Here is an 11447-nt window from a genome sequence, read left to right as displayed (position 1 = left end):
TAAGCTTTGAGCTCTGTCACTGATTTTGGGGGTGGCGCCTCCTGCACTGCTTTCACTTTTGCCGGCACTGGATGTAAACCGGTCTTATCCACCCGATGTCCTAAAAATGTCACTTCCTTCTCCATGAATTGACATTTGCTCCTTTTTAAGCGCAGGCCCGCCTCCTCCAAGCGCTGCAGCACTCCCTCCAGTGTTTGAAGATGTTCTTTGTCATTCTTTCCCGTCAGGATGATGTCATCCAGATACACTGCGACATTGGTCAGACCTTGCAACACACTCTCCATGGTGCGCTGAAAAATGGCAGGACTTGAACTCACACCAAATGGCAACCTGGTGTATGTAAACAAACCCTTGTGTGTGTTCACTGTGACATACTTTCTAGATTCCTCATCAAGTACAACCTGTTGATATGCGTGACTCATATCTAACTTGGTGTATTTTTCTCCTCCCGCCAGCCCCGCTATCATGTCCTCCATTCGCGGAATGGGGTATTGTTCTACAGGCGACACCTTGTTAACAGTCAGTTTGTAGTCACCACAAATTCTGGCGCTGGAGTCTGGCTTTAGTATGGGTACAATGGGTGCGGCCCACTCTGAGAATTTCACTGGTTGGATGATTTTCTCCTCCAACAGTCTCTCCAGTTCCTGCTCCACTTTCTTTTTCATAGCAAACGGAACTGATCGGGGCTTATAGAAGCACGGTTTAGCATCCTTAGCTACATGTATCTTTGCCGCAAACCCCTTCAGCGTTCCCAACTCATCCTTAAACACTGTTTCATGTCTGGCCAGTATCCGCTGTAAGGCATCCTCTCCGCCTTCGATCTTATGTACAGGTTGCCAGTCTAATTGGAGGGCCTTAATCCATCCCCGACCCATCAAACTAGTTCCAGCCCCTTCAACCACCACCACATCCAATGTTTTCTTACTGTCTCTGAATTCCACCTGCACTTGGGCTGCTCCCCACACGGGTACCTTGTGGCCTCCATACGTTCTCAGTTTGATTCCACACTTGCTTACTTTGGGCGCCTTACTGCCTTCAAAAAGTTTTTTAAATGACTCCTTCGACATGATAGTGTAACCACAGCCTGTGTCTACTTCAAATGTCACATTCTGTCCATTTACTTTTAGCTTCTGTCTGATGGGTTCTTCCCTTGGGATGCTAATCTCCTCATGCACATTATACATAGTCACACTTGCCTTTATGTGGTGCATTTCAGCTCCTTCTTCCTCACTCTCCACATTCTCCTCTTCCAAGAAATGGGCTTGTTTACCTTGTCTGCCACGCCCTCCTTTTTGTTCCATTTTCATTCGGCAAACCCTTTTTATGTGTCCCACCTTTCCACAGTTGTGGCATTTTTCTGAAACAAACCTGCAGTCCTTGGCCACATGATTTAGTCCTCCACATCTGTAGCACTTCCTGACAACCTGTTGTGACGTCGAGCCGCCGTCCTCCATCTTGTTCACGGCTCCTAATCCTTTAGTGAATCGCGACTGTTCTGTCATGCTCTTCAAATCCACAATGTCTCTGTTAGCAGCCTCCATTGCTTGAGCAAACTTCAGCGCCTTTTCAAATGTTAGCGAATCCTCTGCTAACAATCTGCGCTGTATTCTGTCGTCGCTTATTCCACATACTAAACGATCCCGCAGCATCACCGTCAGGGAGTCACCAAAGTTACAGTCCTGTGCGAGCTTCCTCAGCTCCGCTACATAATCGCCCACACTTTCCTCCGGCCTTCTATTCCGTGTGTTAAACTTCCACCGCTGCACAATTTCACTCGGCTTAGGGTGAAAATGATTGTTCAACAATCCCACCAACTCAGCATAAGAACGATCCCCTGGCTTGACCGGACTGAGTAGGTTCCTAATCAGGGCATAGGTCTGTGCGCCCACGCAACTCAACAGTACCGCTCGCTTCTTCTCCTCCTCCTTAATATCATTCGCCACAAAGAAGTAATCCAAAATCTCACAATATTCCTCCCAGGATTGCAGCTCGCTGTCGAACGGTGCCACCGAGCCCAAAGTGGTAGCCATTATTCCACACTGAGGGTTACGCTCCACTTCCCACAGATGCTAGCGCTGTACCACTTGCCAACCTCAGTTCATAAGTCACTTAGCACGGTGTAACTTCACAGCAAAACCTGGCTTTTACCCTCGTCGCCATATGTGATATCCTAAGACCAAGGAACCACGGAGACCATGTTTAGCTCACAGTTGCTTCTTTATTAAGAGAACCGGGGCATGCGCCCCCACAGACTGAAAGCTCCCCAACCACTGTTGCCCCCTGGTGGACAAATCCTTGCCACAACATAACAGCAAATGACACACACGGGGCAAACAAAATGGCTGCCATAACCAACTAATACAAAACAACTAAACAAACGTGAAACACCGCCCCCTAGAGAAGCATGTGGTTTCATCCAGTTAGGCTGCCAGTGGTACTTCAGCTCAACAGCAATAAGGGAATACGTAGTTTATTCCAAGAAGATATCGTCTCTCTCCCATATATAATATCTTATTGGAACCGATTTGTTCCAGATATCAAGTGGAAGACAGTCTGGATGGTCCCCCATAAATATTTGATTGTAAATAAGGTGAAAGAAGTCTCATTTAAAATTCTACATAAATGTTATCCAGCCAGTCACTACATGGTCAAATTTAAAAGGGACATAAATACTAATTGTACTTTCTGTGGGGATCATCCAGAAACTGTGACACATCTTTTTTGGTACTGTTCTTTTACACAGAGATTCTGGAAGGAATTTAGCAGCTTTGTTATTGTCCATATTTTAAGGGAGTTTTCTTTACGATGGGAAAATGTTTTATTCTGTTTCTTTAAGTTCCCCAAGAAGTATGATAAATGTTTTTTTATGATAAATTTGTTAATACTTTTAGCTAAATTTTTTATCCATAAATGTAAGTTTACTAACAAAACACCATATTTCTGTCATTATTTTAAGGATGTGCACATGCACATACAATCAATATCAGACTGCACCAACAAAAAGGCTCTCACAACAATATATGTATGTGAATTTTTGCGTGTATTCTTATAATTGTTACCTTTTTCTTTTACCCCTGGCTTTTTGTGTTCATGTTCTGTTGTTTTGTATACTTCATCTGTTCGTATGTTGTATACTCATTGTTTGTTAAATAAAGTTTAAAACAAAAACTTCAGCTCTTCCAGCCCTTTGCCAGACAGAAGAAACCAAACCCCAAAGAAAGATGTATTAATATAACATAAAACACAACTTTGACCATATAAACACTGGAAGGTGTGATGGAAGAATAAATACATTTAATAAAGAAACAATATTGAACAATAAGTAGAATACATTTAAAGTAGTGACTGCAAAGTAAACTAAAGTGAATCAACTGGTGGTGAAGTGTGGAGCTTACCATGTGTGGCTTGCCATCACACACCCCATTACGTTCCCTTCTTAATGTTGGTGAATTTCAACAAATTAAGTCTTTATAAGAATGTGACTTTGTTTTCAACTGTAACCCTTGTTATCCGACAATAAAAAGGGTAGTCTAATTTTCCTTTGAAACCTTGCCAGTTGCCGTGTGAAAGAAATTTTCAATCAAATAGTATTGAAAAAAGATAAATTTAGCAGCTTTCCACATCAAAAGGCGTTCTCTACTTTTTGCTAGTTTGACACAAGACGCAGTTGAACACAGCAATAATTCTTAGAAAGTAAAACCACTTTGCCACATCTGAGAGCTTTATCAGAGAGCGCTGCGAAATGGAAGAGTCCACGATGTAAGAGCCGAGAGACGGCAACAAGTTATTTTAGTCCCGGGTTAGTCTCTGGTGTAAATAAATCAAGCTCAATCTCATTACGTTCACATAAATCCTAGTTTGAATAGTAGGTTAGATTTGGCAGGTATTTCATGTCCTGACACAACCCAAAAGGCTGGTTTGTGTTTCCAGCTGGAACTTAACCTGCTTACCCAACAAACTTAATATTGTGAAGGACATTTATTGCAAAAAATGAACAAAAACCTGTCAGTGGATGTAGTGTTAATATTACTCATTAGGGCTGCCACGATTTGTCGACTAGTCACGATTACGTCGACTATTAAAATCGTCGACGACTGATTTAATAGTCGACGTGTCGTTTGAAGCTTTGTAAGATCCCAAAAGACGCAGGAATGAGTAGCAGGATTTAAGAGTGTAATAACGGACTGAAACAGAAGATGGCAGCACTGCATGTACAAGGATGCCAGCTGCCGTTAAACCCCGAAGAAGAAGAAGAAGAAGAAGAAGCAGCTGTGTCCCAGAATTCATAGCGCGGCCCTGCTTAGTTTCCAACAATGGCGGCAGCTGGTTAGTTTTAATATTACTCTTATTATTCTTTCTGGGTCACAAAATAAACGTTTAACATATTTTCAGCCGAGAATGTAGCTGTGTAAACCTCAAATATCTGCTCAGTTTATCAAGACACCACATATTTTCAAAAGCGCTCCGACGTTTTCGGAGACGTCTGTTACCCACTAGCTCGATAGCGAGCCGGGGGCTAGGTCACTAGCGCGGTGAGAACACCGGACTCCCGGCAAATCGTTTTCAAACCCACCGCCGTCTTTCGCTACTCAGGTTAAATATATATGAGTCACTTAGATAAATTAAAAATGTTGTTGTTTGGCTTTTTTTTTTTAGTATTTTATTTGTTCCTGAGTAAATCGGTTTGGCTGAGATTAAAGTTATAGTTTTTACACAGCTGAATAAACGTCAAGCAGACAGCTGATTATCAGAAGTGTGAGATGCTCCAGAATTTACTCCGGTGTCCTGTTATATTTTAGATAGCAAGGAGTTTATTAAACTTCACCGAAACAATCTGCAAATTTCATTAAAATTCAATAAACTATCATCTTGTCTTTATTTTTAGTTAGCACAGACCTTAAACACTTAAAGCTGTAAGCTAATGATAGTTAGATAAGAGCAGATGCTGCTGGTGCAATAAGCTGTATGTCCAATGGATGATGATCTGATTAGTCGACTAATCGCATAAATAATCGGTGACTAGTCGACTATCAAAATAATCGTTTGTGGCAGCCCTATTACTCATGAATTGAAAGTGGTGGATTAGCACAGTGTTTAAGCAGTAACCACTTTTACCTTACCGTTAGCTCCTTTTCATTTATCAGGTTCTTAGTATGACTTTACCTTTCTATGTGGTGGCTGCATGTTTGGAAGCTGTTACTGTCAGTTTGTTTCAGCTGTGGTGCATTCTCACTTCCTTTTTAGTTTCACTAATGCACATGTGCAACTCGCTCTCTCTCTGTGATTGAAAGCCTATAGAGGGAAGCAGAATCCAGTGCACAGGCTGGTTTTTCTTACCTATCCCTCCTCTGTTCCACATCGAGGAAAGCACTTTGATAACTGAAGAATAAAGTTGTCATCAGCATCAACCCGTCTCTTCAGTGCTGTACATACAGCATGGTCAGTATTACGTTTCGTTCCAGAAAACATAAAACTCTGTATTGTAAGTTATGTTTTCAAAGAATATTGATTTTCTATAGAAAGGTGGCTGCAGCAGTGTTTGTTTGGTGCTGTGTTTGTAAACGGATAAAAGGATTTCTGATCAGGAAGAGAGCTGGTGGGATATTTGCATGCCATAGAAGAATATGAGAGCTCAGGCAGAGCTGTGTCATTGCAGCATGAAAGCAAAAAAATTGTTGTGTAGAGAAAATCACGACTACAATCAGCATTATGTTCTCAAACCAAATGGCATATTTGAAAACAAAAAAACAATCGGTAACAGGTAAACATTTTTAATTTGCACTTTAATAAATAAATAATAAATAATATAAATAGAAAGCAACATTAGAACATATCTGAAAACAGGTCAGCATCAGTAAGTTAAATTCCACAAAAGAACTGCTGTCATACTGAGATAGTGTCTGATTTACTCACTGACAGATTAAATAGATTATTTATGAGGCACAGGGACCTACAGGGCACTTAAGATGACTTTTCTTTTGTTGAGAACTTATACAGTGGTCCATTATTTCCCAAACTACAGAGCAAACTTAAATATGCGGCCAGTCTCTACCATAGGAAAAGTGTATCAAAGGAAAGTGTAAACAATAGTATTTTTCTGTGAAAAAGTAGTTGAACACAATTTCATATAAGCTAACATCAAATGTTGCAGCAAATCACTTTAACCAGACTTTCCATGAACACAAAGGATTCAGAATGAATCTGGATGCCAGTTGTATTGCGACAGAAGAATCAGGTGGTAAATTTCGCTGTTTTTCAGCAACTGTTGTAACAATGAAACAGCGTTTCCAGTTTCTCATGAAACTTTTTTGGTTTGATTGATTGATACGGTTCTGTCTGCACACACCCAGACGTCACGATACTCTAAAGGAAAACACATTAACAGAGATTAATGTTAAAAAGTGACATGAATGATTTTAGGTTCAACATAAATGAACAGTCATGATCGCTTACCTGAGAGGAACGTTTCAGGCGCTCTGACAGGTTTGAGATGAGTGAGTTTGTACAGTTGAGTAACTTGATGCCCTCGATAAAATACTGAATGGAAGAGTTCTTTCCAGAGAAACACAGGAACATTAGTACAAACGTTGGGAATCCTACTTGTAAGTAGCTGTAAGTATCCTACTTATGCTGTTTAACTCCCAGAATGTAGCAGGTTTAGTCCTGCATGTTATAACATAGTAAGTACGTCAGAATGTCAGTTTACACAGACATTCGTTAGAAATTTGATTAAAATGGTTTAAACCCCCAGACTGAATTTAAAAGTGAACAGTAAATCTCTAACATCCCCCATTTTCTCAATTTAACACTTGTACCACAATTATACTTGATTTTTGAAAGCATGCCTCAATTTATACCCTAATGGGAACTATAACTGAGAAACATAAACATCATATTTGAACTAGTTATGAGACCACACACAGGATAGTGTTTTCTGTGGTCACAAAGCAACAGAGCTGAGCCCTGTTGCTACAACACAGCGGCGACAGGACTTTTTAAATGACAAATGTACTTGTGACAATGACAATAAAGAATATTCATATTCATTCATTCAATGCAGTTCATGAAGCAGCTTTCATGCCCAGTTGTGTCCTAACAAAGTATAAATCCAAGAGTAAGCACTTTTAAAGGATCTTTGTGCTCGTTTTCATTACATGTCTCCCTATCCTACATCTACATGCACCCCTTTTAAAACCTCTCATGATTGAAAATTACGGCACTTGGTAATGATAACTCCGACTTACCGATTGTGCTACGGAGATGTTTAACTGCTGAGAAAACACAGTGAGAAAACAGAGATGAGCCATCATATTCTTGAATCAGTAAACCAGCATTTGTCCTTGTGCTGTTGTTCAGTACGAGGACAAATGCAAGAGTTACAACTTGTTTTACTTGTTTCAACTACTGACAAGAAGGAAAGTGGATGGGTGCACTTTATAAGGATGTGTTTCTGTATGTATGTAAAAAAAAGAGATGAATTAGAAAGCAAGCATCCTCCAGTCAACAAAGCTGCACATGAATAGCTGAAATTAGTTCAGATGAGATAAGAGGGAAGCAAAGAGGAAGTGGTAAAGGTGCAGAATAGAGCACGCATGATAGAAAATGCATTTGTGAACGTTTTTGAACATTTTTTAGTGACAGTCAAAAAAGCATTATCAGTCTGTTTGCTTATTGTATATCACATTTAACCTCGTGTGAATTATAATTTTATATTCTGTTGTTTTTTTTAGAAATGATTTATGAATGCAAGCTGTGTTGTTAGTCCAATCTCTTCCCTCCTGTTATATAACAATCACAGTCACAGAATGAAAGCACGGGAAATAAAAACGCCACCGCTAATGACCAGCGTTAGAACAGAATTTGTTGTGCACTGAAATACTTACTACTCATGGTTCAGTATCATTACTCATATGTTTTCTCACAAGTGCAAGAGCAGTGTAATTATATAAATATATAATGAATGGAAATAATGTAGGAAGCAGGAATACAGATAGACATTGTTCAGAAAGAAAGAAAGCAGAGGCCGCTAAGGGCTAACAGGCTCATGAATTTGAACTCCAATCAATTAAAATGACAGAGAAGTTGGTGAGAAAAGTCATAAGTTCAAGCAACACAAGGTGTCAAATGGGAAAAAATAAATTGTAGGCTTACAGTTTTGCTGGACTTGTCAGAACACTCCTGTCAAAAGGAGAAACAGAGTTGAAGCAACAGCAGTAACAGACAACCTAAATGTCAAATAGATGCCAAGCAGCAACATCGGCTACTTTATCAGCTATCTATTCCGCACTTCACCCACACAAAGTCAGCAGTTTTCTTGTAGCTTACATGAGAATGGTGCAGGTGAATCCCTGAGAAGAGGCTTTTGATTCACCAATTCAAAGTTTTACCCCTGACATACTGAAACCCTACGTTACACGTCTATATAACAACCTAAAACCTAAACGAAAAGAGAAACACTTTGGATAACAAAGTATGTAATCAGATAAAGCAGACAGGACACAATAACATCTGACTGCTTTTTAAAAGATGGTTTTGTGCATAATTTTGTTGAATTTCTTTATAGTTCTAAGTACCACCACATAAAAAGAATCACAATACAATTTTTCACTCACTGGTTGGTCAGCTTACCTTCAGAGCATTAAGCTCTGTTTTGGTCGATAGTACCGATGGTGCTGATGCACAATTATTGGTAGCAGGAGCTGAAAAGGATGAAATGACAAAAAGAGCCAGAAGCATTGGGAGCAGCATCCATGAAGAGGTGGAGGTAGAGGATCCAGTCATGATGACAATAATAGATATAGACCTGAGAGCTTACGCTGAAATATTCTTTTAGATTTTCAGTCAATATTTTAATTCAAATAATTGAATAACAGGCTGTATTTTCAAGCTCAGATTCGGTCCCTGTAAAGGTACTGTTAACTGTTTATACAGCTTTATCAGTTTTCGTCCCAAGTGTTGTTGCATGAACCTTCTACTGAGTTTGTGGATAGGTGATAGCTTGCCACCTTTTTAATACACCGGGTCGACACATTTCCAAACTTTGGGGAATCCCTACTTGTGTGTCCATTAGGTGATGCTCCCACACAGGATGTCCTTAGTCAATAGGACCCTGACATGGTGGCAAGACTGATACAGCATGTTTGTGCTCATGCTAGCCACATATCAGTGAGATCTCACTACTTATGACTGTCGCGGCATTTCCTCACCTCTGTGAAGAGCTGGCCGTCACTGTACAGAGGAAAATAAGTCAGATACTTTCTCTTTTGTAGTTTGGTGGCTGTGCACTGAAATCAGGTTTTATCCAGCCAGCAGCTCTGAGACTTGGTGTCAACTTGGTGAAACAGGTAACAATGTAGCACGATGGTAGAACTTGGAGAAAATTTAATTTGATTGTATTTATACAGCTCCAAATCACAACAAGTTCATCATATTGTAATGATAATAATGTCGTTTATTGATCCCCATGGGAAAATTACTCTCTCTGCAATTGAACCATTCTCTCAGTGAAGCAGTGGGCAGCCTCTAAGCAGGCACTGTAAAGTGCTTTGAGTGCTCAGAAGAGTAGTAAAGCACTATATAACAACCAGTCCATTTACCATTTAGCAGTAAATGCATGTAAATGTCACTTTCCAGTGATTATTTTCATGTTGACTTGTAATAAAATATCTCTGCTGTTACTGCAGTTGTAACTTTGCATACATTTCATCTTTTGGAGCATGAGAAGGACACAGTGGACTTTACAGTTCTGTGTAGCATAGCAGAGAAAACAAAAGACATGCATAGATTCATGCTTTTGTCTAGTTGGCTAAGAATCTTACAATAATAGTATTTTTGTGGGCTAAGTGAATGAGCAGTTGTATTATTTTGTTGGCCATTATATGCACAATGCCAGTTACAGAGGTTGGGGACCGCTGCTCCAGACCATGCACCTGAACATATAAAAGTGATGAGCACCACTTTCATTGAATTTTGAGTGTTTTAATCAACCTTGTTACACCTGTGGGAATCCACTCACTCGCTTACTGACTGAATTTGGTGGCAAAAAAATGTTTTTGTGCTAATTTAAGAGCAGTTAAATCACACCGGTCCATCTTAACCAGGAACACTAAAGTAAGGGGCGGGAGGTGAACACAACCGGAGGGCTAATCTGTGCTTCTCTTTTTACTGTGTGAGAAAAGGGTGATGGAGAACACAGTGTAGTGGAAGAATGGGTGAAACTGAAGACTTACGGAGCTCAAGGCCGGAGCTGAACAACAACACCCTGATAACGACTGTGTTGAGTCTGTTCCTTCCCATTCCCTGCAAGGCCACCTGGGTTGGCTGGAAGACTGTTTACTTAGCCTGGCAGGGCAAAGGACACTGTCTCAGCTGAGCTATGGACACGCACACACATACATATACTGATAAGCACTCACTGACGCATCACCCTCCCTACCCCGGATCCAACGCTTACCTCCCCTCTGATGTGGACATCGGGTCAGTTGGAGGCGCAGTCAAAGATTGCAGCGGTGCCAGATCAGATGTACACACTGGAACTCTTTGCCATGCTGCTGTCTGTGTTTATTGTGTTATGGTGTGTTGATATCTATGCATTCCTGTATTATCCTTCTGTGTTACGTATTTGCATGTTTTTTTCCTCGCTACCGAGCCTGACCTGTCTCCCCAATGTGATGTTTGTATTGTATGTACGGTCAGCAAGGTCTGTCATCTCGGTTGTGGGCAAAAGACCTGCAGCTGACAAATAAAAGCTATCTCTCACAGGCTAGCAGTCTTGGCACAAGCAGCGAAAGCAGATATGAGGAGATGTGTGGAGATGAGAAATGAAATGAGAAGAAAAATTCTCCCTTGTTTTCTTGTGAACCTATAAACATACTGAAAAATTATGCAAGTAACTGACATTTGTTTGTTATAGAAATCTGCAACCTGCTGTTGTTTAGTAAGATAAAATGTGTCAGACAAAGTTGGATGAACAAATATTAATTTTCATGTAATTACTTGTGCTTTTGGAAACTGTAAAGTTTGACCTTTTATTATGGAAATAAATGTTGGCATTTAATAAAAGTCAAATTCACCCAAGAAAAGCTTAATAATCTTTCATGTTGTGTTCGGGTCCAATTTGACTGATTTACAACTTAAAACACTCATAAATATTGTGTTTTACATCTGATTGCCTCAAGGCCTTCTGACATCCTCCAGACCAGCGGTCTCCAACCTTTTTTTGCGCCACGGACCGGTTTATGCCCGACAATATTTTCACGGACCGGCCTTTAAGGTGTCGCAGATAAATACAACAAAATAAAACTAGTACCGGTACCGAAAAACAGAAAATTTATTCATAACACACGTGAAAAGACCCAGGAAAACAGAGTTAACGATAAAAACGATAACAAAATAACGCTGAAAACCGATAAAAACCCTGAAAACCAGACATTTCACACCTGAGCCTC

The 11447-nt window shown here is 40.2% G+C and overlaps 1 long non-coding RNA gene across 1 annotated transcript; it reads right to left on the bottom strand.

The window, feature by feature from the left end:
* Positions 1-5784: 5784 nt before the first annotated feature.
* LOC145432379 (uncharacterized) lies at positions 5785-7387 on the bottom strand. The gene is made up of 3 exons (XR_013912658.1): positions 7245-7387; positions 6454-6552; positions 5785-6363 (listed from the first exon to the last, which is right to left on the bottom strand). It is a non-coding gene; the product is annotated as an uncharacterized LOC145432379 (long non-coding RNA).
* Positions 7388-11447: the final 4060 nt, after the last annotated feature.

This window comes from Astatotilapia calliptera, chromosome 2, assembly GCF_964374335.1.
Source record: "Astatotilapia calliptera chromosome 2, fAstCal68.1, whole genome shotgun sequence".
Classification (NCBI taxonomy): Eukaryota; Metazoa; Chordata; class Actinopteri; order Cichliformes; family Cichlidae; genus Astatotilapia; species Astatotilapia calliptera.
This window is presented reverse-complemented; position numbering and strand designations above follow the sequence as displayed.